At 49.7% G+C, this 10412-nt stretch overlaps 1 long non-coding RNA gene across 1 annotated transcript; it reads right to left on the bottom strand.

Annotated features, from left to right (window-relative positions):
• Positions 1-4981: 4981 nt before the first annotated feature.
• On the bottom strand, positions 4982-8319 carry LOC135176381 (uncharacterized). The gene is made up of 2 exons (XR_010302623.1): positions 6648-8319; positions 4982-5353 (listed from the first exon to the last, which is right to left on the bottom strand). It is a non-coding gene; the product is annotated as an uncharacterized LOC135176381 (long non-coding RNA).
• Positions 8320-10412: the final 2093 nt, after the last annotated feature.

Consider the following 10412-nt stretch of genomic DNA (forward strand, 5'->3'; position numbering starts at 1 on the left):
TATTTTTGTCCCGGATCACATAATCTCAATGTTACAATTACACACTGACCTCAGAGACTTGCTTTTAAAATTACCCTTCTTTAGCAAACCCTCTGTCTAGTGGGTTGGGTGGTTTTCTGATTTTTTATTTTTATATCTAAATGGTTAAATAGTGGGTGTGGTTGAGGGGAGAGGAAAAGAAGAAAGAGAAACAAGCAGACAGAGCAAGCAGTAGCGGGGAAGAGTCCTAAAGGTCATGACTCAGGACAGGGAAGTTCATGTGCTCCAGAGAGAAGACACTTGTCTTCCTGTCTTCCCTCAGCACTATCTTCTTCTGGAGCGTTGGTTCTCCTTGCTGACAGAAGTTATTTCACCACAGAGACAGCAGCAGTCCCTCTTTCTCACAGCTACACCCAGAACTTATTCTTACAGCCACTACCTAAACCCAGCATCTTACACCTCTGCCTAAACACTATACCAAATAAAGCAGTGTCCTTCAAATATGGCTTGAAAATTGGGACTTTGCTATAAACACTCACTGATGTTAAGCATTTTCTAAACATGAAAGATAGAAAAGTAAACTCAGGAGTGCTCTGAAGGGCCTAAAGGTGAACAGGCCTTGGACAGGGATAGGCAGCTGTGGCTGCAGAGATGTGTTCACAGTGAAACCCACATAGGATAGGTGTCACCTGTCCGTGATGCTGCTCAGGTGACAGTTCCATCAAATCTCTGCAAAATCTCACAGAATGTACACAGAAGTCTTCAGGAGAGATGAGCATCACTTTCAAGAATGGAGAGAATGAAAGAATAGAACAGTCTGTCCTACTGAGGAAAGAAAGGGAAGCAACTCACAGGCTGAGAGAAGACACTTCACATCTGCAGCAACATCTAACACCCAGGGTACACACAGAACTTTCCCAGTTTGCTACATACTAGGGCTTCCCCTTCATGCCCTTAAGTAGCTCTATAGCCCAGCTGAAATGGTTTGAAAGCTGACTGGATTGGCTCCAGGTAATACAAGGAGTTTTAGCTGGGCCAGTTGTGAAAGCTGGCCTTTTAACAACCAGATGGCCAGGGGCTGCTGTTCCAGTCACCTTGGGCTCATAATGGCCTCCTCCATTTCTGGCATGCATAGCACTTCCACACTTTCTTGCATACCTTATCTTCACACTGGCTGCCTCGGCCCTAACAGGGTGAGCTTCCATTGTGTCAAACATCACCAACAACAAGCTAACAGTAGAATTTTTAGAGGAGACTGCAAATAGTGCCCCAAGCTGCAGATATGTGAGACTAATCACAAAACTCCTTCTGTTGGAAAAGACCTTTTAAATCATCAAGTCCAACCATTATCTAACTCTGCTATGTCTGGTGCTAAACCATGTCACTTAGCATCACATCTCTGCATCTGTTAAACGCTTCCAGGGACTGAAGCCTGTTCCAGTGATTGAGAACCCTTTCACTGAAGAAGTTTCTTTTAATACTCAATCTGAACCTCCCCCAGTGCAATTTGAGGCTACTTGCTCTTGTCCTATCACTTGTTACTAGGGAGAAGAGACAGAAGCCTCCCCCCTCTCCCCCCCCCGCCTCCACTACAACCTCCTTTCTGGTGGATGTAGAGAATGAGAAGGTCTCCTCTGAGCCTCCTTTTCCTCAAGCTAAACAATCCCAGTTCTCTCAGCTACTTCTCAGAAGACCTGCTCTTCAGATCCTTCACCAGCTTCATTGCCCTTCTCCGGATATGCTTCAGCACTTCAATGTCCTTCTTGCAGTGAGGAGTGCGAAGCTGAGTACAGTACTCAATGAGTGGCCTCACAAATGCTGAGTACAGTGGGAAAATCACCTCCCTGGCCCTGCATGTCACACTCTCTCTGATGCAGGCCAGGATGTTGTTGGCCTCTTTGTCCACCTGGGCACAAACTGGCTCACATTCTGCTGGCTGTTTACCAACACACCCAGGTCCTTTTCTGTTGGGTAGCTTTCCAGCCACTCTGCCCTAAACATGCAGCTTTGCAGGGGGTTGTTGTGACCCACATGCAGTACCCTGCATTTGGCTATATTGAACCTCATACAACTGACCTTGGCCCATTGATCCAGCCTGCCCACACATGGGCCTCACCCATGCCTGCAGTGGCTACATTTTAGTGCTGAGTGAACTGACTTTTGTTTTGATGAGGGTTTGTGTTTGCTTGTTTGTTTGTTTTTTGGTTGATTTTGTAAAACACTCTGGAAGCCAGAGAAATTGAAATGGATTTGATGCCCACTGGCCTAGGCTGGTTAGCAGAGCCTAGGCTGTGACAGTAAGCCATATCAGAGCTAAGAGATACCTGTAAATGCTGGCAAGGGATTTGATGATGGTGAAGAACAGGCATGTGAGGACTCAACAGTTCTCTCACTTGGATTTAAGAAGCCAAATCTGCCTACCAACATTTGCTGAATAGCATTTGCTTCACTGGTGTCAGTCAGCAAGGATCAGTCACAGGTATTCATCTCTGAAACACAAAAATTCTAATTCCAAACTCAGCTCGCTTAATGAGCTCCAGTAAATGTGCTCCCTTTGCAGTCCTGGGGTCAATCAATTAGTGACTGCCCACGGAGAAGCTTAATTAAGCTCAGATAACACAACAGAGCTTTCACCCCCTTGCCTTCCCTCTGTATACATTCTCCTTTACACATCTGGATTAAAGCTTTGCTGCAAAGCCTGGAGAGAGCAACTGCTTCAAGCGGAGAGTCCCTGAGAGCGCATCCGAGCTCCCGAAAAGCATTGCAAACTCTTGCATCATGCGGAGGCAGGAGAAACCAGAGCAGCTAGGAAGCGAGAAGATCCACTTTGGCAGCTGCTGCTGCCACAGGGATAGGGTGTCACTGGGAACAACAAAAGGTGTTTTTACTGAGGAAACGTGGTGCCACGAGTTTATTCATCTCCTAGAGGCAGGAATCCTAGGGCTGCTCTGATGGTGTTGCTCTCGCAGCAGAAGCGAGCCAGCCATTCAGGACTAGCCTGACAAATCTGGCTCCAACTGCTCGGCTTTATTAACGACAGAAGCCCTGGAGGGGTGGGATCCAGAGGCATCACACAGACTTTTTTTTCCCCTTTCCTAAGCACAAAAGACCGAAGTGGAATGTAGCTGAGGAATGCTTTGCCCTTGGAAGGGATGTAATAAATCTTCTCGGATGTGATATTTGGTTTATTTTGTGGAAGTCATTCAAAAGGAAAATGCAGATTGTGGGGCTTAGTGCTCAGCCTATGCTGGCAAAGGATCCCCGACAAAGAATGTCCATTGGCAGGGAATTTCCTGACTTTGCAAGTGAGCAAACGCCTCTTTTTTGGGGGACTCCAAAAGCCATCTTGCTATTATATAAAAAGTAGCTGTCAAGCAGACCGTGATCAGTTCTCCTCCAGATCCAATCGAAGGAGGACAATTAATAATCAGCCTGATTTGCACAAGGAAAGATTTGGGCTGTGCTCAGGAAAGTGCTTTTTTTCCCCAGGAAGGACTCCTGGGCCGCAGGGGGCTGCTGGGGAGGCTGCCACATCCCGACCGCTAAAAGCATTTCACAAGCACATCAGGCGCTGCTCCTGGGTGACTCCACCTCGGAGAGGGTGTGTGGGGGAGGGCTTCAGACACTTCCTGAAGTCCCTGCCAGCCCTCTGGTAATTATTACTGTATGATTATTATTTAATAGTGGGCGTGCTGCCTTTGGGATAGGGGCTTAAGGAGAATTCTTCCTGTGCTGAAGGTCCCAGGATCTAGGGATAGGATAGCAGGCAGAGGTCAGAGAAGAACAGGAGGGAACAGATGTTCATATAGAGTCCGTTTACCACTGCAGCACAGCAAAGAAAAAGCCCAAAGGTGATTTGGGCTATCACAGGGCAAGGGCAGGCTCACTGGCAGAGATGGGCAGGGGGGAAGGAAGAGATTATTTCTGAGGTTTCCATTCTACAAGTGAACTCTTTGGGGAGGTCATGATGGAGGCCACTTGGACAGCAGTAAAGCGTCTGGGAACCCGAAACCAAGTTTAAAGGGGACCTAGTGGAAAAGTAACAGATTGCAAAAAACCAACCACAGCTGCAGGCAGCGATCCCATCCTTACAGGAAAGTGGAAGGCAGTGGAAAGTAGAGGAAGCCATCAGCCATTGGCGGTGAGCAAGTCATTTTTAAATGACAGAGACTTAGTTGTTGCCAGTGGTGGTAAAGCCCCAGCTATAAGCCTGAAGTCTTTCCAGCTTCCTGTCTGGACAGGAGTGGGGCTGCCTGAGCAGGCAGAGCTGCCATTACTGCTGCAGAACACCTGAGCAGAGGTGGAAGCATGGTCTCTATACACACTCTGTGAAGTCCAGAAACTGCCCAGACTACACTCTACTAGCAGCATCTGAGTGGTGGTATTGCTAATGGAGACCACAGTTTGAGGGGTCATCCACACAAGCCTTTGTCTCATTGTTCCATTCATCCTCCAGAAATACACCATCACTCATACCCTTGGGTTACTGGAGACGCCCCTTTCTTGTGTGCTTGTGAGAAGGGATGAAACAAAGCATACCATTAACAAGATGTTTGTGCAGACCTGAACTCCCTAAAAGAGGAAGTGTGTTTACAGCACTCAGTAGAGGTGCTAGGGCCACACAGTAGATTTTAAGAGAGTCCTTCAGGACGTTGCCTGCTGGAAAATGCATGTCACCTGCTGGAAATCACATGTCTTCCATGTTTCCTTTCTTCTCAGGGAACACAGGTAGCTTCTGTTCTGTACCCTGTGTTTTCACATGGAGAGGAGGTGCCCGTGTGAAGCAAGTGACCTTATCAAGAAGTTAGCAGTCTTGGACCATTACCAGAGCTGGACTAAGCACCTTGCTGCTGTTATCATTGCTATTGACTTTACATTTATAGAGAGCAGCAAATTTACACAGTACTTATTAAACATAAAGTTTCCTGGACTGAAACTAGTGACAGAAGAACTGAGAGGCCTTTTTTAAAACAAAACAAACCAAAACCAAAACACTATCCAATTAAAAAAATAATTACAAAGCCATATTCTTGTTATGTTTTCCACTAGAGTAATAAGCTGCAGATCAGAGGAGTTGTTGCCACACTCCTGCAAGGCCACATACATCAGGACACTGTAAGATCTGATAGATCTAATGGATCTAACACACTCCCAGCCATTTCATGCCACTTATCTCACTGACATCATAACCAAAGTTTTGGACGGACAAGTCCAAAATGTGCTGGATAACAGTGAATCAGAAGGCAGCCTTGGGTTCTACTCCTGCTGTGCCACTTAAAATTTCACCCAAGTCTTCCAATGATGCAGCATTTTCCTCCTGAGGAGAGCCGCGTGTCTTGGGCTGAGGTACACTATGGGATATCACTGGAGAGATCTGCAAGCAGGGGAAGTCAAAAAATGTGTGATAGGCAGATGCAGTCCCTCATGGCACAGCACCATCACCAGCAGAAACAATCTGACTCTGGAGAAATGACTTTTTCATCACCTTAAAAATTAAAACCTTTTGACTTAAATCTTTGTGCATGTTTCAAGGATGTTTATTACAAAAGGACCTCTGAGGGCAGGATTAATGTCCCCTGCCCCCTCTGTTGTACCTCCCAAAGAGTCACTTTGCACAACACTCTGGCCGAGAGACTCAAAAGGAAAAGGAACGGCTAACAACTACGGGGACAAGGAGGTTGGAAGATGCATGGGAAGAGTGCAAGTTGTGTGGCCTTGAAGAAAGAGAAAGGAGCACAGGCTAAATTCAAATTATTTCTGACAAATTAAAGAGGCAGGTTGAATGATTCCTGGATGAAAGCACTGAGTAAGGCCTCAGGAAATCTGAGTCATCACATATTGGTGCTCAAAGGAGACCAGAGAGAGCACTGAGGTTAAGCCCAGTGTTTGGGAAGCACTCATGTAAGTTAAAACAAATACCTGAAGGCAATTTCTGGAAACCAAAAATAAAACCAAACCAAAAAAAGCCTTCAATTAAGAGATTACATGAATGAAGGCTATGTGACAGCAGGAAACCCCATGAGAGACATGCTCCCTGGAGATGGGAATATTCTCCAGGAGTCTGGGCCTTCCACTGCGAATTCTGTCTTCAGCTCCTCACAAAGAGTTAAAGTTTTGCCACTCTTCATTCACTGCTTTTGCTCTAGAGATCTGGCTGTAGATGGAGACATACTGCTCAGGCAGTTTACCTTGGCAGCCTGTGAACCTCCTGCCACTGGCTACAGGGTGCGGCCTAGTGTGCCCAGGCCCTTTCTGCACAGCTTCTCCACATTCTCTGGAGGCTGGCATGGATGAATGGCCCAGCCTTGGAAAATATTATCACCTCCCAGAGAACACTGGTTCTGAGCCATACCCAAAGGAAGCCAGGCTGCACTAAGGGAAAACTTAATGATGAGCTGAGCAAAACTCCCTGGGCTCTACAAAGAGAGTGAAGCAGAGACCTTGGCTTCCAAGTTCACCTGGGAATATTCCCTTATATCTTAGCCCTGTCACTGCTTTCAGCCTTGCTGATGTGCCACAAAAAGCACTCCAATTTGTTCTCCTGGAGTGCTGGGCACACATGGATGTAGTGTGCTTATTTGTCTACCTCTTCCACCAAACTATCCCAAAATACCCAGCAAATAATTAATTGCTTGTGCATCCAAGGTCCCACAGCCCTGTTTACCTACCGAGTATTGCTTCTGGTGAGAAGGACCCTGGAAGCAGGTTTAAAGCCCCTTGGCATTCCTTAAGGCACACCCAAGCATAGCTGTGTAAGGCCCATGTGTCCGGGTATCTCCATTAACCTCTTATGCAGAGGCCAAAGACATTCTCTCCATTTCTATGCCACGATTGCACAGGGAATTACACATTGTTCTAGATATGAATTTTTCCTCTCTAAGCTACTGCTGATCTTTGCAAAACAGTTGTAAGGATTCAGCCACGGTGGTTCTGCTGTGCACGATGTTATTGCAGAGTCCTTGCCAGCACTCTCCACAGAGCACTTCAGCTTCACTTTAACCCACCATTGCTCCATCTGTACATCTCAATGCATCTGCCAGGCACATATAATGTGATTCAATTTGATCTCAGAATTTTTCTACATGGGCCAGTAGATAGCAGAGTCTATGAGTTATTTTCAGCTTGTCTGTGACATCCAATTCCACCCACCAGGCTTGCAGAGATATATAAATCATGGAGGTGTCTAAAATAACAGGCCCTGAGGAAACATCTGTCACCTCCAGAAGCTTGTGAGGTAGGAGGATGAAGCATTCAGCTCAACAACTTACTGAAATCTTTTAGCTCCAAGAAAGCAGAGAGCAGCAAGTCTTTCTGACATAGCTGAGATGCCTTGGCAGCTAGATTTTCACGTTGCCTTCACACTGCGTTTGACCTGCGAATGTAACGCAGGCAATACAGAGAAGCTCAGCAATTTGGATGACATTTGTGCCACCTCACCCTTATCTTCAGAATGAATGGGTTGCTTCAATTCCTCTTTGTTTCTGGATTTTAACCCAAAAATTGACTGGCTGGTTGTCTCTTTGCACCCAGTCTCTTAATCAAAGGGACACAGAACTTGCTGCGCTGGAAAATGGCATCTCTAGTCCTGAAATCTGCCACCTCCTGCACTGGTGAAGCACTCGGGCCAGAGCTTTGCATAGCCTACAGCTATTAACCTTGTCACAGGAAAAAATCGTGAAGAGAGTTGAGAAGCTGTATTTTCACACTCTCCTCTCTATCGAGGTGATACAATTCTCTCTCTTGGACCCCAACTGCACTCATTCTTTGCTGTTCTTCACACTGGAGAAAGCGGCAACAGAGCAGTGGAAGATGAAGGAGCAAATGAGGCGGTGTGGAGTATTACTTATAGGGCGAACGCTGGCAATTGTGAAGCATCCAGGCTTTGGAAAAACAAAAGCAGAAGACAGATGGTGCTGTTCTCCTTATGCTGGCGGAGGCAGCCACTGGAGAGGACACCGGGCCAGGCTCAGCCCACGGGCCTGGGCGTACGGGTGGGGACTGCAGGGTGCACCTCGGCTCGCTGCACTCACCTGCCCGGGCACCACGCACCTGCGCTCCCCGCCCCGGCGCTGCGAGCCGGGGACGGGCAAACCCCGGCGCCGCACTTCGTCTTCTACATGTTTAGCTCAGGGTGGATACAGCCACTAGAGACAGGACGAGCGGGGACAGCGCAAGACTCCACGGCCCAGAGACCTGACCCCAGACAACAGGCCGCTTCGCCCGGGCCTGAGGGCCCTTGCTCCGCCTCCTCCACTTCCCCCTGGCCCCGGCTCCGGCCCTCCTGACGGCGTCCAGCTCCGACGGTCCGCTTGCCCCTCGGCCGCCGGCCCCGGAACCAGCAGAGCCCACTCAGCCCCCGGGGCCGCCATAACCCCTGCCCCACCCGCGCTGACGCTCACGCGGCGCCGCGCGCCCAGCGTCTGTCCCGGCCCGCGGCGGCGCTGCCCCCTGGCGGCCGGCGGGCGGACCTGCCGCGTCCGTGTCGCCCGCCCCCTCTGCCTGCTGCGCTGAGCCGAGCCAAGCCGAGCCAGGACACCTTGTCACCACCCAGGTTATTTCGGTAGAGAAACCTGAGGGAGGCTCCCACTCCTCTGGACGTAAACCGGAAACTAAAGAGCCCCTCCTCCAGTTTATTTCACATTCCCGAACCGCATTGGTGACTTTGGGGAAACCCTGCTCAATTTCCAGTAAAACCTGCTGGTACTTAACGTCATTTTATTCAGACACTCCCTGCTGCTCGTCTGGACGGTACTTCGCCAGCGAGGGTGACAAACTTGAGCCAGTGCGAGGGCCGAGACGGCGCGGGGCGGGCCCAGTGCAGTACCTGTCACGGCCGCGAGGGGGCGCCCCCGGCGCGGCCACAGCACGGGAGGCCGGTCCCGGCCATCGCCGCCGCCATCAGCGCTGGCCGGTGCGCGCCGCTTCACGGGCACCTGGGCAAAACGGGGCTCGCCTGCCGCTTGTGTGCAGACGGGAACGATCAGCCTGAGCGTGGGCACCGTCTCCTCGTCCTGCTTGAGCTCAGCGCCGGCGGAGATGCTTCCCCCGGCATACTCTTCCCTCCTCAGAGCAGTGGGGTGCTGGAGAAGTCACATCAGAGAATCGTTGAGTGGATTTGATTAGAAGGGACCTTAAAGATCGTCTCGTTCCGACCCACCCGCCGTGGGCAGGGACACCTTCCAGCGGACTAGATTGCTTAGTGCCCCGTCCAGCCTGGCTTTGAACACCTCTGCAACTTCCTTGGGCAACCTGTTGCAGTGTCTAACCAGCATCACTGTAAAGAAATTTCTTGGTAATATCCAATCGAAATCTCTCCTCTTGCAGCTTCCAGCCATTGCCCTCATCCTGTCACTACAAGCCAGGTTACAGGTCACAGTATCACCAAGGTTGGAAGAGACCTCACAGATCATCAAGTCCAACCCTTTACCACAGAGCTCAAGGCTAGACCATGGCACCAAGTGCCACGTCCAACCTTGCCTTGAACTGCCCCAGGGACGGCGACTCCACCACCTCCTTAGGCAGCCCATTCCAGTGTCCAATGACTCTCTCAGTGAAGAACTTTCTCCTCACCTCCAGCCCTTGTAAGAAGTCCCTCCACGGCTCTCTTGCAGGCCCACTTCAGGAACTGGAGCAGCTGTAAGGTCTCTGCAGAGCCATGGCTGAATAGACCTCGCTCTCAACAGCCTGTCCCCATAGTGGAGCCTTCTGATCATCTTCATAGCTCTTTTCTGGACCTATTCTAACAGTCCTGGGTGCCTGCTCAGGCTTTAACACCAGCATTTCAGCTAAAAATACGGCTGTTTTCACTGAGCTGTCCAAAAGGGAGATTCTCCTTGGGGAATGTAGGACAGAGTGGATACTAAAGCTGCCTCTCGTAGCAAGAGGTCTTTGTACAGAGGATCCTACACATCTTCATATCACTGCACTGATCCATGAGAACCAGCTCCTTTGGAGTGCCAGGAAAGTTCCAAGATCACAGTATCACAGTACCATCAGGGTTGGAAGAGACCTCACAGATCATCAAGTCCAACTCTTTACCACAGAGCTCAAGGCTAGACCATGGCACCAAGTGCCACGTCCAATCTTGCCTTGAATAGCTCCAGGGACGGCGACTCCACCACCTCCCCGGGCAGCCCATTCCAGTGTCCAATGACTCTCTCAGTGAAGAACTTTCTCCTCACCTCCAGCCTAAATCTCCCCTGGCGCAGCCTAAGGCTGTGTCCTCTCGTTCTGGCGCTGGCCACCTGAGAGAAGAGAGCAACCTCCTCCTGGCCACAACCACCCCTCAGGTAGTTGTAGACAGCAATAAGGTCACCCCTGAGCCTCCTCTTCTCCAGGCTAAACAATCCCAGCTCCCTCAGCCTCTCCTCGTAGGGGCTGAGGGAGCTGGGATTGTTTATACAGAGGAAGATGTTGAAGGAAGAGATAACTAA

This window comes from Pogoniulus pusillus, chromosome 1 (genome assembly GCF_015220805.1).
Source record: "Pogoniulus pusillus isolate bPogPus1 chromosome 1, bPogPus1.pri, whole genome shotgun sequence".
NCBI classification, from domain to species: Eukaryota; Metazoa; Chordata; class Aves; order Piciformes; family Lybiidae; genus Pogoniulus; species Pogoniulus pusillus.